The 20537-nt window shown below is 28.7% G+C and overlaps 1 non-coding gene across 1 annotated transcript; it reads right to left on the bottom strand.

Annotated features, from left to right (window-relative positions):
- Positions 1–1431: 1431 nt before the first annotated feature.
- On the bottom strand, positions 1432–18066 carry LOC106688611 (uncharacterized). The gene is made up of 3 exons (XR_010844902.1): positions 17968–18066; positions 7481–7667; positions 1432–5269 (listed from the first exon to the last, which is right to left on the bottom strand). It is a non-coding gene; the product is annotated as an uncharacterized protein (transcript).
- Positions 18067–20537: the final 2471 nt, after the last annotated feature.

Below are 20537 nucleotides of genomic sequence, written 5' to 3'. Positions count from 1 at the left end.
GGCATTTGAATTGATAGAAGGATAATATTTTAACAAGGTCCTTTCTGTGGACCAGAGAGTTCTACGATATTGTTCTATATTACATTCCAATAATTGAGAATTGAGAACAGAACGGAATAAGATAAATACAAAATGAATATTTCTTCTATTAATGTTTGATTATATTTTGTCCTTTCTGTTTTGTATTTCTCTTAGTATCGGGACTATAGAAATGAAATATCTACAAATAAAATATTCGACTCGGTATTTTCTGGAAAATTGGCTGTTACAGTTATTTTTAGAATAGTTGAAATTGCAAGAATTTTGCCATGACATTTCTAAAAGTATTGATAGTCATGGGCTCTTATGAGAACGTTTATTATAGGGCGTCACTAGACCTGAATTGAAAAAGATTTTTTAAAAAATTATTTAAGGTATTGAAAAATATCCAAAACTTAATAAACTGGATATTATTCTAAATTGGAATAGTTGTTGAGTAAAAGTTTACTCTTTACTATAACTAACTACCAAGGACTCCTATCATACTCATTATTAAAAAGATAAAAAATAAATTACCTTCTGTAGGTAAGAATTTTCAATATTTTTATAATATATTGAGATGTATTAATAAAACAAGATTAGACTATGTTGGAAAACAAGATAGTTCATGAATTTTTATTTTTGGACTAAACGCTAACTACAAATATATTTCTGAGATTATTAAGAAATATCATTCTATCAATGATTTAATATGTAAAAATAAAAATAATTTCATTATACTAATAATTATATTAAATACAAAAACTAAAGATACCATTGAAAACTTGAGATTGATAGGTTGATTCAATACATCTTCCTCCTGTTCACAAGTAGTGTACTAGACACAAGCTGTAAATATTGTTCTAACAAAGTAAATGTAATTAAAACATATTTTCATGGGGAAAGGTTTATCATTTAAAATATAATTAATTGAATGTTTCAATTAATGCAATTCATTTCCTACAATATTCTATATTAATCAAGAACATATTGAACCTATCAAAGTTCTTTACTTTATTTCTTCAAACAAACTCAGATAAATAACAAAATAAAAATTATCTTTTCAATACTGTATTGTATTTTATCATACTGGTACATATTGCAAATAATGCTACTTTTTATTTATTCCTTTTCAAACTCATGTTGAATAGGCCAGCTTATAAATCATGAGTCTTATATTATGTCATATACATATTTTAATGTATCTATTTGTTACTTGACATAAAGTTGTACATTTTTTAATCATTATTGTAGCTTAAGGTAAACTTCTTTTTGATTAAGTCTTGGTTGAGTCAAGATGTTCATAGTGCCTATTTTAAAAAGAGGATCGACAATTTCTTTTTTATTTCTTTCATCAAACTGTTTTAAGTCAAAATAAGGTGGTATATAGGCTGCGGAAAAATACACTTTAAAATAAAAAAGGTTTAATTTTTTTAACACCAATCTTCAACTGACAATTTGAAATGATAAACATAAATGATCAAATTGTGTTACACAACGATGATGGGTTTAGTTTCTAAAAAAATAATAGTCATAATGGCAGTATATTAGGCAAATGACATTGAATACTATTAACAATGGTCCTCAAAAAACAAATGGATATTATAAAACATATCTGTAGCGCTGGTGAATAAGTGGTTAATTAGAAAAATTATAACTTTTCAAGACAGTGGTTTCAAATTTTCATTGATGTCAGACTTGGTAGAAATCGTATGATTTCAAATAGTGATATCTTCCTACCACTTATATTTCTGATATATTCATTCACGCATAAAGGAGAAATCAACATATAAAACTCAGTCACGGACCTAACTCATTTGAGTTAATCACTTATTCACAAATGGTACAGATATAGTATTTTTTGTATACTAGTGGTACCTACTTTTATTATTTTTGTAACATCAAATTTATGAAACAGAAGAGAATTCATATCATCACACTTTATCTATTAATGCCTAATGTAAGGATAACTATATTTCTATGTTACATAATCTCATGAAATCACATACATTTCCTTGAAGATTTAGTAAAGTAAGGATCTGAAATAGTCAAATCATTTTGGGCTTTTGTTGGTAATTCAATTTTTTTTCCAACAGTTAAATTCATATTGTAACATTGTCCTATGTACATAAGATAGAGCTAATCAATGTGTTCAGAGACACCTTGTTTACAGGATTGCCAATAATTTGATAGTTGGAACTAACTTAAATAATCAAACAGATTATAATTACAAATGGGTTATCGGTTTTAAATTATAGAATCCTGTTGTTTACATATTTTAAGTCTATGCCTAAGGTTTACTCAATTTTATGTGGTATGACGATGTAAGTAATATTCTGTTTTATGTAACATTTTAAATTCAAAATACTAAAACACATTTTTAATATTTATCAGTTATTTTGTTTAGTTAAATACAAACATAAACACTAACAAAATTCATGTCTATTTTTTATTTTTTTAATAAACATAGTCTGAGAATACATTTTTTCACCACAAGAAAAGGATTTCAAATCAAGTAAGGGATACATCACTTGCTTTTCCAGATCTGATGAAATATTATTTCACTTCATTGGCAACCCTATTTGGTCATTGATTCTGCAGTTTTCAGGAATAGCTAAAAAAATAATTTTGCAATATGCCTTCAGCATGTTGGTACAAGAAGGCTAGTAAGTTAAATGTACTTGTTCTGATCTTCCTGCATAAAAATGAATTTCATTTGATCAGCAAATATATATTCAGTCTCCACTTGTACAACATGTGCGAGAGACTGAATAGGTACACATTTTATTCTAATTAAGACCACATGTTTTATCAAGGTCAAACTACTGAAAAGACCTCAAATTTAATGATGCTAGTAACAATCAATGGCATGTCAGAAATTGTAATGTAACTGTACACTATATACACAAACAACAGCATTACTTATTTCAGAAAATAAAAAAAATATATAAAATTTGAGAAATGTGTTTTTAAGAATAGAGCCCATAGCTTTAAGAAGACACAAATAAGAAATATGAGGAAGTTGGAATGAGCCTTGAAATAGTTTTGAAAGTACAGGACTGACTGATTTTGATGTACAACACTAAACTGCTCGGGTATTTACTGCTTCTCTTCACTTTGGTGTTTAGCATTACTTTAGAAAAATAATAACCGAACTATAAATATATTCTGAAAACAAATATATTCAAGCAATGAGCTTAAGTGGGATGGGGAGAGGACATTTTGTGAAAATTTATAAAAAATTGGTAAAGAAATTATATTTTAAATATATGTAATGTGAATTTAAAATTTTGATGAATTGATCATTTATTGAATTGTGTAAGTTCGACTCCTCAATGACATTAAGTGTTGTCAGAAGAAACTCCTGTTTCTTTATTTCCATTCTCATAATAAAAATAGAAGGTGGAAGGGTGTGGTGCATTTAAAAGATGAATTTGAATAAAAATCCTTAAAAACCAATTATTAACATTTACTATAAACTTTAGGCAACAATTTTGAAGAAAAATAAAGTTAGAACTTAAAAAAAAAAAAAAAAAAAAAAGATATGCTGTTGTCATTAAAAGTAGCGGAACTTTAGTACATAGATGTATAATACACATGTGACATTTTTCTAATGCTTAATCATACAATTATTTGTTCATACACATTTATTATACATTTATTTGAGCTTACAGTTTCATGCACTTGGCAATAAAAACATCAGGTTCACTTTTTCAATTTGTTTATACATATTTATACATTGTAAATATAGAAATCAAATATAATTCACATGTACTCTATGCTTTTTGAAGCCTTAATTATGCCATCTAAAAATATATTAGTCTGTTTTCCATAGCACAGTGAATAACTCATTAATAATTATTTACATTAAATTGCTAGTAATCAATTGCGAGCTTCCAGAAAAGTGAATATTTGTAATATGTAATTTACATGAAACTGAAATCGAAATTTGTGAAGTTTTACAGTTAGACATATCTAATTAATAATAATTAAAAAAAAAATCAATTTTTTATTTATTTTAGACTAATTTGTGTAAGAAGTAATAACTTAAAATACATAAAAGGAATATGGGATATATCCAGATTGTTGTTCAGCTTAAATTATGCTTGTTTAAATTTTGAGTGACATTTTAAAGATACTTTAATCAACCGAATCTAAAAAAAAAAAGATTGTTTTCAGAATGAAAGAACTCATAAAAGATTCATCTAACAGTATGGGAATTTATCTAGAATCCACTTTATAAAAATCATGGTATAATTTAATTATACATGAATGAACAATCTGGAGAAGAACCCATACTCCTATAGTTTACAATACATTAATGCTTCATCCAATGCAAATTGCTTTGAAAACTCCTAACTTCACTTTTCATTAAAAGTGTTTAAAGTTGTCCCTGTAAATCGACCCGGAGGAAGGAAGAGAAAGTAGAGCCTGATAATTGGTTTTAATCTAATAACATTTTTTCCTAATCTCTTCCAGTTCAATCATAGATACTGAATTGTTATATAATTCCTGTGTTCTGTGATTGTCCAAAATTTATTTGAGCTAGTTAAACTGACTCGAATAATTGCACAAATATTTTTCTTTAACAGAGATAAAATTTTAACATTAGTAGTAACATTGAGTAGTACTAGAGGGTAGCTATTTTTTTCCATAACAGTATTTAACAGATAACATTCACTATAACCCAATAATAGTTCTAATTACATTTATAATTTCCTATAAAATGCCAACAATCTATAGAAAGAAAATTTTCCAATAAAAAATGTGTTATCATTTTTCTTAATCCATGTTAAGGATCGTTGAGGGAAACAAAAAAGGAGTAAAAAGATAAATTTTAGTTTGTTATTTCACTTAGTCTTGGAGATGTAACTTTTAAAATAAGGAGATTAATGAATTAATGTTTAACACAACTTTTGAATTATGATTCTAAATATATTTTTTTTCATTAGAAAACTTTCTTTGGACAGTATGATAAACTGTTAATGACATAAAAATATATATAAATACTTTTGTAAAAATTTCAAGAAAATATAGCTTTATAATTTCTTGAAATTTGGACTTGGTTTTCTATGAAGAAGCGAAGTCCCAATGAATTGAAGAATTCGTGTTATGAAGGGTTATAAAACATTCACTGCACATTGAGCACTTCACTGATTATTTACATAACAAATAATTCATAAAAGTTTATAATTGTCATAAATTGTTCTTATTGAGTTGTACCCGATGTGTGTCCCCGGCCTTTTAATATCTGGTAAAAAACCACAAATGAATGAAAATTTTAGATACATTTAGACAATAATATAGTAATTAATAGAAAGTGTAAATTTAGTACGTGTAATTTGGAATGAATAAACAATACTTAAAATTAAAATTTATTGATTTTTTTTTTTTTTTCAAATTTGCATTTTAATATGTTTATTGAAAAATAAAAGTTAGGAAGCCACTAGAACAGTGTTTCCAAAACTTTTGATATTTCATAAAATTGAGTATTACTCATAAAAAAAAAAATTAATAAAATAAAATAATGCATAAATAATGAAACCTTTCCTAACTGCTTTTTTCAACAGATAATCCTCCTTAATGAGAGGAAGTTTAATAATTTAAACTTCTCTCTGAGAGCTACATATTTGCCATATAAAGAAAAGTATTGCCCTATGAATGAACAGTTTGCAAAGATATTAAAAATTAAAAAACAAATTGAACTGTTTTATGATCTTTGATATAGGAAGGTCGATTTAAATATATACAAAACTTGAAATCATTAATTTTTAATTAGTTAAGCTAAAACACCGTCATTAAACAAAATAAATAATTTTTTGTTCTTCCATGTAAAGACGCGTAACACACTTTTGGAAATACTTCACAAGATCATATCAAATATTAATTCTATTACCTTTTGATTTATTTATATTATCACAAAAATACATGCAGTTTAACTATTTTTTTTTTTTTAATATGGTCTATTATTTATGGGTAAGCATCCTTTATCCTTCCTATTAAGTTGGTGCATATGGAATGTCAGATTTTTAAGTGAATATATAAAACTGCATATCTTTTTTCACTAGCTATTCATTTAATCAAAATATGTTCCATTTCGCTTTTCCCAACGGGACTTTAAAGCATAGATGCCTATCTTAAAATAATTCTGATTTATTTATAATCTTAAAATTCTTTCTTGAGACTGGCAATTTTTTACTAAATAATTCAAAACACTATCCAAATTATAGTCTCAAAACTTTTATTTCTTTTACACGTCCAACGTTTCGGCCAATTCGGCCATCTTCAGGGACAATCTCAATTCACTATGAAACATATAATTTAACTATTCCAAAAACTTCATACAGGCTATTCTGCCCAGGTCAAAACATTTATATCTAATAAGTCAAAAATCCATTAAAAACCACAGTCAAAATTATTTCTCTTTAAACACTATTAATACACTTTTATTATCTTAACTAGTAATAAAAGTGTATTAATAGTGTTTAAAGAGAAATAATTTTGACTGTGGTTTTTAATGGATTTTTGACTTATTAGATATAAATGTTCTGACCTGGGCAGAATAGCCTGTATGAAGTTTTTGGAATAGTTAAATTATATGTTTCATAGTGAATTGAGATTGTCCCTGAAGATGACCGAATTGGCCGAAACGTTGGACGTGTAAAAGAAATAAAAGTTTTGAGACTATAATTTGGATAGTGTTTTGAATTATTTAGTAAATAATTCTGATTTTTAGAATCAATAAATTCAGAGATCGAATTTTTCAGACTGTCTTCCTTTTTATGCTGTTTAGCCCGTAAAAACAGAACCAAATGTTTAAAAAAAAAATGAAAATCAGTTGGCGAGAGATTCGGTGAGTAGGCTGGCTGCTGCAAAACTTCATATTTCAATTCGTTTAATTTCGTAATTGTTCTGTCGGTTTTGGGTCTTCCAGGCGGTTCGTTTTGTAGTGAAAAATCACCAGACAACTTTCCGATCATTAACAGTATTCTTCCCAAACGTTTGGTTTATATTACATGCAGATTTTGCAGCATTATTGCCAAGTGTATACTCATGCAAAAAAATTACACGTATATCGGAGGTATTCAAATCGGTACAAAATTCCAAACAAATAACAAAAAGGAACACTTTGTTGAAATGTGACTCTTGCGATGGACAGTACGACTATGAACGAGGCTATGCAAAAAACAAAAGTATGACGTATACAGGAAGAGAAATATTTTCATGTAAAAAAAATCCGACATTTCATATGCACCAACCTAATATATAGAGATCTAACTAATCCACGCGTATTTAATCAAAAATCCTCATAATTATAAATTTTGCAAATAATGGAAAATGGCAACTTAGGACATGCAGAATCTTTGGAATTTTCCTGTTTAATTATACGTTGAGGAACAATTTTTTTTTCCTGTTTTATAAGTTTAAAAAATGTTGGAGAAGTGATTATGGATATAGTTACCGATAGAAATATGTCCTGTAGGCCGGAGAAGGCGGGGGCTAGCTGGGCCCAGGTTCCCCTGGGCCAGGCCCGGCTCAGGTGTTCTCTTGCGCCAATCTGTCAGGTGCCAAGCTGAGGAGGAAGCAAACCAACAGGAGAGCAACTGCACCAGTCAGCAAGTGCAAGGAATACCACAGCTCACAAGAACCTGAAACCAATCGGAGTTTTAGAGTCCAAATTATTATTTGGGTTCATTGGAGGTATATTGAACAAGATAGGAGGCAGTATTATCAAATCTCCTACTCCAATAAAACTTTTCATGGATTATTGCTTGGATCCTGTGATACAACGTGTAGTGTTTAATGAACATGCTCGGTGAAATCAAAAGTGAACGAATCTCCTTTGATAGTTACATTTCCTAGGATTGAATCATAAAATTGTGGAGGCATCGAGATAAATGACCATCTGTGCTGAATGCAAGTCCAAGTTGAAGTTCCAAGCTGAGATTAATTGCATATACACTTTTATAAAAACTATACACATTGACAATTTAATAGATTACACTCATTTAGATATACTCTTTTATAAATAAAAAAACTGCTGGTGCAGAAATTATATATTATATAAAAATTATATATTAGAACAAATAAGAGGTACTTCATCTATGTATTCTGTTTATTAACAGACAAATTTCTAGTTAAGTAAAATCCTCATATTCAATCGCGATACACTCACACCTGCCGCTGGCTTATATGATTTGGATATAGTAAACCATTAAAAAAAGGATTTTCAATTATAAAGAAGATTGTTTTGAGCGAGGAAAGGCTGAAAAGTTAGTTTGGGAGAGATGCTAATGAGAGCTTTGTTGATGGACTCCTACAACGGCTAATCTCAGCAACAGAACTCCTGAATATGGATTTCAAACTGCTTTTGACTACCTCCGCAGGCTACCGCTGCCATTCTCAACATAATTGTATCATTTTCGAAGTGAAACTTATTTGACGGTCTACGATTCAAGAAAAAACATTATTGGGTGTAAATTGGTTTTGTGACGCGAGATGAAACGAAAGTGGTAGAGGGTTAATGCTGGTTAATTCTAGCAGGGAAATGTTTATATTTTAATTGGAGTTTAAGGGCTTACAGTAGATTAACAATCCCGGCAGTGCTGATCTGATTGAGTGAGCTTCTCCTATTACGATATAAAAATTTTCCTCCTAGAATTGACTAAGGAAATGGTTGTTCTATTCTAATTATTATTCTTGAATTAATATTTTCTACCGTATGCTACAAGAGGGAACACATGATCATTATTAATATAATTTTAATAAATTCTTTCATTTCCGCAGCTTCACTTTTGTCGGTTATACAAATTTTTTTGTTATTTAATTAATTTCTAAGAAAGAAAATATATGGTATATAGATGAATATATACATCTATTTATCTGGCTTGACTTAAATATGCTTTTTCCAAGCTTACCTTGAACAAGAGAACAATCTATAAAGTCAAAACCGTAAGTCTCTGAAACTTACAAGAGAATACTTTCATTAAATGGCAAGAACATATTCCGTTAACTTTCGAATCTTCTAGATCCTAATTCTCCAATCAACTCAGAAACAACTCTGAGTGATAGAAAAAATTAAGCTTAGCCGTATGAAAGACGAGGAAGATATATTCTCACTCACTAGTGACAGATTTAATATGCTATACATATAGATGATATATAGATTTCTTATGACATATAGATGCTATAGGCAATCTAAAAAGCGGCAAACCAGCAGAAATTGACGTTATCATTTCTAAGATGTTAAAGAATATGGGCACGAAGGAACAGTAACGATTTCAATATCTGTCAAACATTTTGTGAAAAAGGAAATAATCTGTTGGATTACATGATAGGAAAAGGCATTCTGACCTACTAAGTTCTACGTGAAACGTGAAAGGTAAGAAAAATTACAAAATTCTAAGCCTACAATGTCATTAATAAAATAGAGTAGAAACTCAAGCCTGTCAAAGGCAGGGGGGGGGGGTTAGAGATGTTAAACCACAAATTCCCATAACCTCTTTAACCACAGATATTGGGGATATTAATCAGATTTTTATTTTTCAATGTGTAACCACATACCCAATTAGACCTATTGGAGTGATTTTGTAATACAATAAAAGTAGTGTATCCGTCATTTGGTCACAAGATTGTGAATTACTGTTTAATATTGGTAACAAATATTTTTACTACTCTAAATAATAAAAATAACAAGTTTGATTCAAATTGGCCTAGCTATCTTTCTGTGAAAATCGGACTAAATATATAGTTTTTTTAATGAGGTGAAGATAGTCGAGCGTTGATATGTAAGAGGAGAAGATGGTCGGAGGGTGCGGTCAGCAGAAAAAAACACAAATAATATTTATTTGTGGCAACGTTTCGACCTGATTTTCAGTTCTTCACCAGGGCTATAAAAACAAAAAAAGATAATAACCATCATTCAGAGAAAAAAAAAATAATAGAGAAATACTAGGGAGAAGAAGAAATATATGGAGAATAGGAAATGAAGAAAGTCAGAAATATAATTAATAATAAATATAAAAATTTTTTTTTTATTCAAAACTTAATTAGTAATTAAACTATTTATTGAATGCCAACGTTTCCATCCACTTTCCAGGGGTTCATCAGGGCTGAAATAAAGATACAAACAACTAAAATAATGTAATAAAGTAAAAACAACTGATAACATGAATTAAAACTAAACTAAGGTATGGCTAAAAATGATTTAAAATGTGTGAAATTTATATAAAAATAAGATGTACAATGAAAAGTATAAATAAACAAGAATCACAAAAAAGACAATTAATGAAAACGGAAATAATAACAAATAAAAAAAGTAGTTAAAGGAAAAATATAAAAATACAGTACATACTAAAATAAGAGAATTAAGAATAAAATAAATGTCAAGAAAAAGGGAAAATAATGAACAAAATGGGATATACCCCTTTCTGGATGAAGGAAAGCCAAAGAATGCGGATGCAAGGTATCAACATTGTATGGGAGTGGGACAATTTGACGGTTAACAAAAGACATTTGAAAGCGAAAATATGTAAAATAATACTAAACCAAGATAATATTAGGAAATTTAAGAACATATTAAATGTAGGGAGACAGGAAATGATAATATACATATAATAAGAGAGGAAAAATATATATAAATATAGATAAAATACAATAAATGCAATTACCTAAAGTTCACGAAATTAGGTAAATTTACCTATTATCCTCCCATATTTTTTATCTGTTTTTTCTTTTTACATTTATCTCATACTCCCTTATAATAAAATTTATTACTTTATCTTTAATGTGTGTTTTTTTTTTTTTACTATATAATTTTGCTATTCATCTTTTCTTTTTTATATATTTTATATGTATCTTATACTTCCACCTTTGACTTATATTTATTACTTTATAATTAATGTTTTTATTATATAAATTTACAATATCTTTGTACCTCTGTTCAATTTTGTATATTTTATTTTCTTCAATATATCATTTTTGTTGCATTTATTCTTTAAATTTTATTTCATTTATTGTATTTTATGTATATATCTTTACATTTCCCCCCTAAATGACAATAAAATAAAAGAATTAATAAAATAGATCAATATTTTAACCTCTTTCTGTCTCTCATTGTAATATTGAGTCATTCATTCTGAGTGAAAAATTTAACTGAGCCTCTTCCATTAGATGTGTAAGAAGATGCTTTGAGGTTATTGTTCCCATGTTGAGATGAGCGCTGGCTGACACCAAACGATGGCGCTGAACATTAATCTGGTGGAGCGGTGGCATAACTTTAAGTAATCACTTAACCAGCTCCATGCTAATCCCTAACATCTAATCCCCTTACACTAATTACACAACTCACCAGATATTAACCAAACAGCCAAAGATTATTTAGAAGTATATCAGTTTGAGGCCCTTGGATAAATATCCGTAGTCCACAGCTTTACTGGTTTGTTTTATTCCCATTAGATGTAGATTAAAATTATAATTTGCATTGAATTTTGATCATTAGTACAAAAAACTTTTGTGACTAACCAGAAGTCTATATGTACAATACTATTCGTATAGTTGTGTCAAAAAGTACTGTATTTTCTCTACATTATGTTGGTTAAATCCCTTCTTTCAGAAGAAATGGTGAACTAATCAGCAAAAGGAGAGAAGTGTATATACGAAATTTCAACGTAGAGTATGTAGTTGTCCCACAAATTGTAGTAGATACAACTATTATTTTTTAATTAGTTAAAAATGAGAATATTATTGGAGCAGATATCCTGAGAATTCCAATGCAAATATTGTATTTCCATAGAGCTATGGAGCTCACGTAACTATTCATATCGAATCGAAACATTGCTATGTTTTATTTAACTGGTCTTTTCTTTTGTGCAGAAGTGCAGGTACTTAAGAAATATACATTTTTTTTGGGGGGGGGGAGGGCGAAATTTAGCGTAAAATAATGTAACTACGTTGGAGGCAAATCGTTGTAGATAAAGGAGTAACTTAGCCATCATGTTTTATAAACATGGAATAATTAGAGAATCTTTTGCAGCATATAGAGGGAAAATTTTGTAATGTAATAAAAAAAGTTTTTTTGATTAACTCGTAGAAAGTACCTGTTCTTTTTTATAGGTTCTTTTTAAATAAATGACTATGAAATATTGAGGAGGCCAGAGATCCTCCCGTAAAATATCGAAGGGGCCTCCTTCATATAATATTCGCAAGGACAGAAAGTGTCTACCTCTCCGGTGCCCTATAGCAATCCATGGCAGATAGCCCAAGAAAATAAAGTTACATAAACCAATTATTAGTTGTCTCAAGATTTGTGAATCCCAGTTTAATTAAAATTTGATAAAAGTTGTGTGAAATTCTATATTATCATTTATAATATAATAAAATTATAATATATATAACATCTTCTAGATTTCTAGAATAATGTATACATCCCGGATAAATAATCAAGGGACTGCAGTCTAATTTATTCATTTCAAAATTTTATAAAACTTCTGCAGGAGTCACGCAGGAATGCTTGTTGAGCCAATTTTATGTTTCGTAGCTCATGTCCGAGATCTTTAATACCTATCCTTCTTTTCAAGATCATTCCATTTGAAGAAACTATTGGAGTCATAATTACCTTTTCTAAATGACACAATGATTGCAATTCCAAGGCAAGTACTGGGTATTTTAAATTTTTTTTCTCGAGGTCAGTGGACCATTGATTGGGTTGGAATCATTTGGGACAAAAGTTTATCCAATAATTTAAATTAAAATAAACAAACAAAAGGAGTATATTTTAGAATAATTATAATAGTTTTTTTTTAATTCTAACTCTTCATGCACAGTTGTCTCAGATTAATGATAATAATTAATACTGAAGTAGAAATTTTTCCCGCTTTTGATTTTAGTACCATCATTCACGAAGGCAGATCTCCTATGCAGCTCCTTTTATCTCTTATTAATGGGTATTTTAAAAGGGACTTTATTTAATTTTGATAGGACCATTAATTGTATTAAGATAATGTTTGTAAATGTTGGTTATGACAAATGGATATAAAATTATTTAGTAGTTCTGTTACATAGGTACTGATCTAATTTAGATAAATTATTTCTTTTAGGTTTTAAATATTTGTTAACATAAATAGTTTTGGTTCATCTGTCTATTCCCGACAGATATAATATTTTACATGCATAATGCTCATATTCCCATAAAACCTTACGAAAGTCCCATGAATAAGCCGATGTGCCTCATTCAGAGCATTACCGTGGCCTAGATCCAATTTTCTCGGTTACTGCCAAGAAAAGAAAATCACCTAAAAATCTAATATTGTTGATAGAGTTGGTCGATCGGCGGCCTGCCCTTGACTCGAGGGTACTAAAACATTGATCAGATGATGTTCCCCTTCGGAATAACAAATTACACAAGACACTGTCCCTCCTCTGGGGCCTTCATACATTTACATCAAACTCTTATAACATTCTGGGCGACACCTCGACAGCTCATTCTGGTTGGGGACCACCACTCCTTTTCTCAGTTGATCCTCTAGATCTAGATCGGTTTCAATGCATTTATATCGCGTCGGACATGGAAGACGTGATTCATGTTACGATTAGCTTTTATTAAAGAGTGATGATGTGCTTTACATGCAAATGTATTATGTATTTTTGAATATACTTCTTCAAAATGGAACAAAAGTAACAATATTTCGATATTATTTTATCGAAATATCGATATTTTGTTTAAAAGGACGTTAATATTATATAGAGATTTAAAGAAAGGATTATCGATATTTTATTTTGATAAATACATATTTATTTCGATATTTTCTAGTGTTGAAATATCGATATGGAATATATGCAACAATATTCCAATATTATTTTATCGAAATATCGATATGGAATATATGCAACAAGATTCCAATATTATTTTATCGAAATATCGATATTTTGTTAAAAATTACTAAAATACATACGGAAAATTTAGAAGAGAAATATCGATATTTTATTTTGATAATTACATACTTATTTCGATATTTTGTATTTTTGTAATATCGATTTGGAATATAAGAAACAATATTCCGATATTATTTTATCGAAATATCGAAATTTTGTTAAAAAAGACTAGAAAATTGTATAGAATATCGATATTTTATTTCGATATTTTCTATTGCTGTAATATCGATATGGAATATAAGTAACAATATTCTGATATTATTTTATCGAAATATCGATATTTTGTTGAAAATGTCTAAAATATCATGTAGATGGATAAATTGTAGATTCAAAAGAAATTAATTTAATAATTTATAGATGAGAAATATAGTTAGACTGATGCTAATGGTGTTGATGACTGTACCGACTAGCGATAACAATACATGAGAACTGCATCGACAAGTGGATACAGAACAAAAGACAAGGATAGGATTTTTGATCGGGTATATAATTAGGGTACAATATTATTAAGGGGGTATATCATTATTAGAAGGGTACGATGAATAATAGTATATTGAGCTGTAACATCCTTGTTATCCATTGGACAGTAGTATTGACTTGTGATCCCAGCAACAATGCCTATCATTTTCTATTGTCTAACTGAGCCATAACTGTTGTATAAGTTATGTAAACATAACTTATTAGACATCTCATCAGGAATTTTTATCGTTCCGTACAAAAGATTCAAAGTGATTGTATCATGAATTACACAGCGGGCTTGAACCGTAACTGATTGTATTAATGACAATATCTATATTTTCATAAAGAGTTAAAGCTTATTAACTATGCAAATAGATAATACATTGATAATTATTGACAATCCCCAGAATGTAATAATATAACATTATTATTTTATTTATATATAATTTGAATTCTAGTTTGAGACTGGTTTTTTTTATCATTTATAATAAAAAATATCCATTAAATATCAATATTTTCTTTCTTATTATTCCGCTCCTACGTTTCGGCCCTTCCAGCCATCCTCAAGGATAACTTATGCTAAATATCATAGCTACAATGTGTTAACATCAACAAAGGTGTGATAAGGTTATATTAGAAAGTGTAAATGAAATAATATTAGAAAAAGTGAATTAGTGAGATAAGAAATATGTTGATAGAATAAAATATAATCTGACAAAGGTAGCTTGCAATTTTTCGACAACATTTAGAATAAGTTATCCTAGAGAATGGCTGGAAGAGCCGAAACGTAGGAGTGGAATAAAAAGAAAATAGACAGGTTGAAACCTAATGGATATTTTTTATTAAGGTTGATTATTATTTTATGTTCATTTATTTAATTTTTGTACTTATTTATGTTTAAGTTTGAATATGATCTCATTTTATTTTGTTTTCTGATACATTTTGTATTGTTATATAGTTTAACTGAGCTATTCTTATTATTTTTTATCTATATATTTCACTTTCAGGCTAGATATGTATTTTCTTAGTTGTACATTACTATTTTTCTGAATGGACATAGTCACAGTGTAAAATTTATTTTCTATCTATCTATAAAAGTCAAAACTATCTCTTATAGCCTAGGACTGATTATCTGGAAACTTCCTCACAGTGCAGTAGACCCCTTGTCATAATTAAATTTTTTTTATGAGGAACAACTTGATAAGAATGATAGCAATCCTTCAATTCAGTTCCATCACAAGCAGCAAAACTGTGGGTACAAAATAAAACTATAAAGTTTTGATAATAATTTCTTATATTGCTCTTTTACAGAAGTAATTGAATTATCAGTGAAATTTAAAATTACAAAATATTTTAAATGAAAATAAATCTATAAATATGACAAAATAACAGAATAATTTTCAAATGATCGAACATTAAATAAATCATAATACTTCAAAAGAGCTCTGAGAAACGATAAATTGGAATCGGAGTCCTCATTAATTCTATTCGAGTTTTCATGTGCTAAGACATTAAGAAAGAAAATAAAAGGGAAAGAAAGCCGAATTATATAAAAAGCATGATTAGAATGCTCTCCATATCAGCTGTCAAAGAAAATAAAACAGTTCGGAAAATTACTGTCATGTTTTCTTTCTTCTTCTTCAATTTGAAAGACCTATATCGGTTTAATATAACATTTTTTCCCTTTTCATTTGAATGTCTCTTACATAAGCGGATTACTTATATAAAAGTTATCTGACTCTTCAACAAAAGTATCGTTATTTGTTAAGCTTTATTGAAAGCAACATTATCTTCTGGGAAACAGACAGATGGTTTTCAGGAATAACTTTTAACAAATTTATTTCGCACGAGGGATCACATATTCAGTTAAAAATTTGTTGGTGATACTAGGTCAGAAAATACTAGAGACGTTTCTGAGGGTTCCTGAACGCTAAGGAGCCGAGAAAAAAAATTACATATTTTGATTGTTTATGTTATCGCATACCACCTTTGTCCTGAATGTATTTAATGATTACTATACACTAATCAATTGAGTTTCTTTATATAAAGACAAATTTCATTTTATGTTCATTTACGAAAGTCTAATTTATTAATTAGATTTATTAATTCTTCATTAAGTGGTGCAGTGTTGAAGTTTTTTATTTCTCAATTACTACGAAAATCCGTATCTAAGGGTTTCTTGGGAGTGCGAAAAATGTCAACTTTATTTTTTTGTAAAAAAATATTTCATTCCACTTTAATTGTTTTATCGGGCTGAATTATTTTAACACAGTGCTAAATTATTTTAATATACAATTGCTGTGTCATTGTGATGTAATAATATAGGAATTGATTTTTTTTCGGATGTACAATAACAAAAAAATTGTAGCTAATGTTATTAATTGAGTTTAGATGTATTCCAAATCACAAAAATCAAAAATAGCTTCTTTTAAAGTTGACCAAAAAAAAATGTCTTTACAAAAAAGCAAATAAGATTTGTTTTAAGAGTCCTGAAAAACACTTAAATATGAATTTTCATAAGAAACTTGTGTGATATGGGTATACAATTGAAACAATTGAGACCGACTAATGTTTCAAGTATTCCATTTTTTATCGAAAATCACAAAAACTGCAAAAACATTACACCACTCATCGATACGAATCTTAAAAGAGACTTAAAGCCCTCTACGATGTACGAAATGGAACAAAGTGGACATTCGTAAAAAAATTATAACTGGTGACATAAAGAAATTTTGCAGTATTTGAAACTAATTTTCTTCCATTTAAAGTCATAAAATATAAAATATTTTATACATGACTTGAAAGAGCGGAAATCCAGCTTTCTAACAGTTAAGTTGGATTTGGATAACATTATAAGGAGCTATGAAATTATTTTGTGAACCAGAGACTTCGGCAGAAAAAAAATTACTATAAAACTCAAGCCCAAACAATTTTAGTTTTGGATTTATATGAAATTTCGGAAACGGCTAGTTTGATTTGACCTGATTTCAGTTGAGGATCAGTGCTGTCATAATAAATTTCATCAAATTTTATTTACTACTTTCGAATCACCATGGAAATAGCGAGGAAGCTATACTGAACTATGTACTTGTTGACTGAAGAGTTTTTTTTAATAAAGAATATTTAATAAAAATAGGCTTCAAACAATATGCACTATGCAAAATAAAACCTGGTCTCTGATAAAATTTGTAATGATACATAATTCTTCATTACGTTGGTGGCCAAAGTTCATCTTGAACTTCCTCAACGAACCCTTCAGTGTTGTTGGATACTTTATTTATTTTACATTTTTGTTGTGAATTTTACAACTGTTTTTCTCTCTTTCTCTGTTTATATTAAGTATTTATCATTGATCTGTGAAATACTACAATAATTGTATTGATTTAGACAGATAAAAAAAAGTTGAAATCTTCATTTTATAACTAATTTTTTTATATAATTACAGTAATACCTTGTAAAGTAATTTCAATTAATTATGATTCATCAAAATATACCATGCCTGAAAATTCCTGGCATACAATCAATAAAAGTATTTATTTATAAATAATTATTTATTACCTATCTTGTATGAATCGGATTCTCCACATGCATCTTGAACTTCCTTGGCACCCCAGCCAAGTGGGTATATAGCCCAGCCAGTGCAAACAAGCAGAGCTGTAAATAAAGAAATTTCGTTTTAATAAAATTATATGAACTAAATTAGAATTAATAATTAACATAAATCTAATTAGTTTATGTTATTTATTTATTTTTTTTTTTTTGTGAAAAACATAATCTTCCTATTTTGAAACTTTTTATTCACACTTTTATGTCGAGGTTTTGGATCTTTTCCCCGTCCTCAGGGTGCCCGAAGTTTATTTCCTATATTAATTATTTCTGCTTTTTGGACATTGAAACTAGCCACAACAATGGAAATAATTCACTAAAACCTATTTAAGCTACCGATTTTTCGGAATAGCATTTCATAAATAAATTTGGACATAAATAGGCAGAAGTAATGAATATATGGATGAATAAAATCAGGGATTCCTGAGGACGATGGAGAGCTCAGAAAAATCGATTGAGTTAAATTTTAATAAAAAGTTTTTAAATAAGAAGGTTGACTTTTCCCTAAAAATATATAATCATTATTCACTGAATAATTTGAGCTATAAAAATTAAAAATAGGTCGATCTTAAATAATCAATAGTGGTTTAAATAAATGACTTAGTATCCATGTTAAGTCTCAACACTCTTTATTATATCATCAACAGTCCAACGTTTCGGCCAATTTGGAGGACAATCTTAAATATAAATTTACATCTCCCATGCAATTATTTAAAAACGTTTCGCAGGCTATTCTGCCCAAGCCATTAATAACAAATCAAATCACTATTTTGTCACAATTGCATTATTTTTAAAAATTTTAACCTTAGATCAACTTAAACACTCCATTAAAAGTTTTAAAAATTAATGAAATTGTGACTAAATAGAGTGATTTGACTTCTTATTAATGAAATTGTAAATTTATATTTAAGATTGTCCTTATGGATGGCCGAATTGGCCGAAACGTTGGACTGTTGATTATATAATAAAGAGTGTTAAGACTTAACAAGGATACTAATCGATTTATTTAAACAATAAATACTCGAAATAGTCTCAAAAAATCGAAAAGATTATATATAAATTAATCAATACTTGTTAAAATCACCTCAAATAAACGTAGTATTTTGAGGAAAGCATCAAAGAAAAAATAACGGCTCAGACGTGAACATTTATTTAGATGAAGTTAACAATAAAAACATAAATACATAATCAAGTAAACAACTTAAAAATTAAATAAATAATAAAATTTAAAAGTAGTAATATTAGTAGTATTAATAAAATACTGAGTGTGAGCGACTCCGATAGGTCAGAGATTAGATAAGATTAGATTTTTTTCAGGGCGATCAACATCTAGGTTATTACACCCTTTTTACTTAATTTATCTTCTTGTCTTTGACCTTTGATAGTTTATTGTAGACTATTTCCTTTTTACACTGGTCGATATTGGTGGATTATATTTTAGTATAAAGTTGAGTTTCTTTTAGAAATTTTATTATTATGTCTATGGATTCTGCTGAATCTTTAAGGCCTAATTCTCTTGTACGAGGAATTTTATTATTTTCGAAGGCTTGACGAAATGATGAGCATTCTTCAATTATTTGCTTTATCGATAATGGGGACTGACAGGTTTGGCATATTGGTCCTCTTTTGTGATTAAGTGGAGGTGTGTTAATTTGGAATGTCCTATTCTTACTCTTGCAACAATACAATCGACAGGTCAGAGATATCTTCCTTCTTGAGGTAACAGTAGTGTAGAACTATTGCTACAATGTCATAGACGCTGATTTTTTAGACAACTTTCAAAAGTGGCTAAAAGTTGGGGGCCCAGTCTATACTGATTCAATTAATGTATCCAATTGTCTAATTTAATTACATTAATTACTACCATGGCACTCATTGAACGCAGTGGTTGTATTACCATTAATTACAAATGACAATAAAATATCTTCACCAAACATAACGCGGACCGGGTCTGGTAAATGAATCATACGCAGCTGATTAAAACATTGTAGGTTGTTGACCCATGCAAGGCGATGCCAACCAAATAACCCCCACTGACCGTTATTTTTAAATATAAATATTACAATACAAAATATAAATCTATCTATTTCTTTTAAAAATGAAATACACTTCTAAATATAAAATAAAAATAATACAATCCAAGTGCAATGGCTGAAACCACTAGTAATTCCGCCATGCTTGCCTCTCTGAATAACACTGACATGTGGATGGTCCGCTCTTTGTTTGCCGAGCATTTGTACGAGCCTCCGATACGTGGCGAGCGGCCAACATGTGGATCCACCTTAAAATGATGAAACATGTTACAGGAATTATCTTGATAAATAATACCATATATTACCAAACGAATAAATTCTCGGAATATCATTGGTCTTCTTAAATGAAGAAAGTATACATTTTTTGATAAACATAATAATAACCATTTCATTATTCCACCATACACTTTATTATTAAATTCATTATTCCACCATAAATCAAAATTCGTATTTATATTAGGTTGATTAAGAAATTAATTATAAAAAAAG

This window comes from Halyomorpha halys, unplaced genomic scaffold (assembly GCF_000696795.3).
Source record: "Halyomorpha halys isolate HHAL.00 unplaced genomic scaffold, Hhal_1.1 Scaffold1164.1, whole genome shotgun sequence".
NCBI lineage: Eukaryota > Metazoa > Arthropoda > Insecta > Hemiptera > Pentatomidae > Halyomorpha > Halyomorpha halys.
This window is presented reverse-complemented; position numbering and strand designations above follow the sequence as displayed.